Genomic DNA, 2,500 nt, shown 5'->3' with positions numbered 1-2,500 from the left:
TGCTGACTTCCTGTTCTGACAGCCCAGAGTTATGAATTACACTATAAAGGTATGTAAAACTCTTTGTTACTTCAATGTCCTCACAGCAAACACGTACCAACCGAGGAGGCTCTCCTAGCAAGTCCCCAAAGTTCTGGGTCTTGGTCCAGGAAACCTCGACCCAAGGGCTTTGCTTCATTGTTAAAATGCATCCAGAGCCACCACTGAGGTTCCCAAAGATTCAGATAGAATGGCAACATCAGCAAAGTCAATGTCAGTAACCTTCATACTGCCCTGAGTTGCTCCACAAATGGCTTTGAACAGTAGCTCTGCCCAGTACCCAGTCTATGCAAATGTTGAAAATTGTTGGTGCACGGACACAGCTTTGCCTCACTCCTGAACAAACAGGAAAGTAACTCGACCCCCCCCCCCCACATACACGCACTTTACAGTATATATAGTACCAGTATATAGGCTTGTTATTAGTTCAATAACCCTTGTTAGAATTCTCTCAATCTAAGGATCTCCCAGAGTGATTCCCGGTGTACTGTATCGAACGCCTTCTTGAGGTCGATGTAGGCTGCAAGCAGCCCACGCCCGAACTCAAAGCGGCGCTCTTGAGTGATACAAGGATACGGTCTATTGTGGACTTACCAGGAGTGAATCCAAATTGCTACGTCCTCTGGTGCCTCAGCAGGTGGTCTCTGCTATGTCTTAGAAGGATGTGGGCGAGAACCTTGCCTGGTGTGATACCTCGGTGACTGCTGCAGTCCAATCGACCCCCCTTCCCCTTCCAGAGAGGGATGACCACACCCCTCAGCAGGTCAGGGGGAACAATACCAGACTGCCAGATGGTAGCCAGGACAACATGCAACCCCCATGCCTTGAACAGTTCAGCTAGGATGCTGCAGATACCTGCTGCTTTACCGCCCCTCAGCTTGGAGATCATCTTCCTAACTTCAGTTAGAGGGATGATCTGATGGGTGGGTCTGGCAACGAAATCCAAGTTAACTGTTGGTGGATCAACCTGGTACAACTGCTAAAAAAAACTCAGTACAACGCTCCTGCACCACATCAGGATCTGCGACAATCTAGGCACTTGCTGAGCCTAGAAGAGGGCTCGGAGTTCATGCAGTCACCTGTGAAGAAGGCTCGGAGTTCATGCAGTCACCTGTGAAGAGGGTTCGGAGTTCAGCTTTCTCAGGGCTTGGTATGCAGGACGAAGGTCACTTACTAAGAAATCTCCTTCCACCTTCTCAGCAAGACTCCTAATAAACTGTTCCTTGTCCCACCTTAACAGTGACCGAGACCGGTGCAAATCCCAATCCCGTCAGACGAGCGGCACGGCAAGCATCAGTGGCTTCCAGTGTCTCCTGTGAGATAGAATTCTGTATTGCTCTTGGGCGTTCACTAATCGATTCCAGAGCTTCATCAAGCGTTTCGCGCTTGAAGGTATCCCACAGAAGTACAGGGTCCATCAGATTGTCAAGAGCTGTGAAACGACCAGAAATTGCCTCAGCAAACCCCGGGCACACTCCCCCTCCCTCAGCCTGTCCAAATGAAATGCCCCAGGGTGGTCAGTGGATAGCTGGGGAGTGGACCCAGAGGGTACCCACAACCAATCCATGGTTAGTACCACAGAACCAAGGACTCCTATACTCCCTGCATTTCTGGAGGATTCTCCAAACAAGTGCTAATGAGTATGTAGTCGATCTCTTGGCTGCATTACCTGTATCGCTGTACCACATCCAACGATATGGGTCTGAGAGCTGGTACTAGGAGCCAGAAATCCTCAATTTCTGGGACCTTGCAAAGTTCCGGAAAAGGAGGCTATTCTCGTTGCCGGCATCAGCTCATAGTCAGCGTGATCACAGCCATACACCGCATTGAAGTCACCCAGAACAATATGAATATCTCGCCGAGGACAACTGTCAGACACAGATGCAAGTTTGGTGTAGAACATCTCTTTCACATCGAGTGGCCAGTAATAGGTGTAGCCACCTACACTAATCGTGCTGCTGCCAGGTCTTCTCACCTCCTAGAGAGCAGCCACTTCAACTCTCAGCCTCCCCAGGTCTCTTGACAGCAGTGGAAACTGATCATCTTGACACAAAGAACGGACGTTCCAAGCCCCCAACATGACGTCCAGCCTAAGGTTTAGTCTCGGGTAGGACACCACCTCTGCCACCAACGCTGCCCCATATAAATGGGGGGTGACAGGCTGTGAAACCCAACATCCACCTGTGGGGGTCCCTTGGGCTTTACTTTACAAGCTCCACTCTGGGTTGGTGGCTGCCAGAGTGCAGGTGGGACGAATAGCTCCTGTTCCCATCTTGCAAATATATATATATATATATATATATATATATATATATATATATATATATATATATATATATATATATATATATATATATATGTGTGTGTGTGTGTGTGTGTGTGTGTGTGTGTGTGTATGTATTATAAATATATATTATATATATATATATATATATATATATATATATATATATATATATAT

This window comes from Penaeus vannamei, chromosome 16 (genome assembly GCF_042767895.1).
Source record: "Penaeus vannamei isolate JL-2024 chromosome 16, ASM4276789v1, whole genome shotgun sequence".
In the NCBI taxonomy this organism is placed as follows: domain Eukaryota; kingdom Metazoa; phylum Arthropoda; class Malacostraca; order Decapoda; family Penaeidae; genus Penaeus; species Penaeus vannamei.
This window is presented reverse-complemented; position numbering follows the sequence as displayed.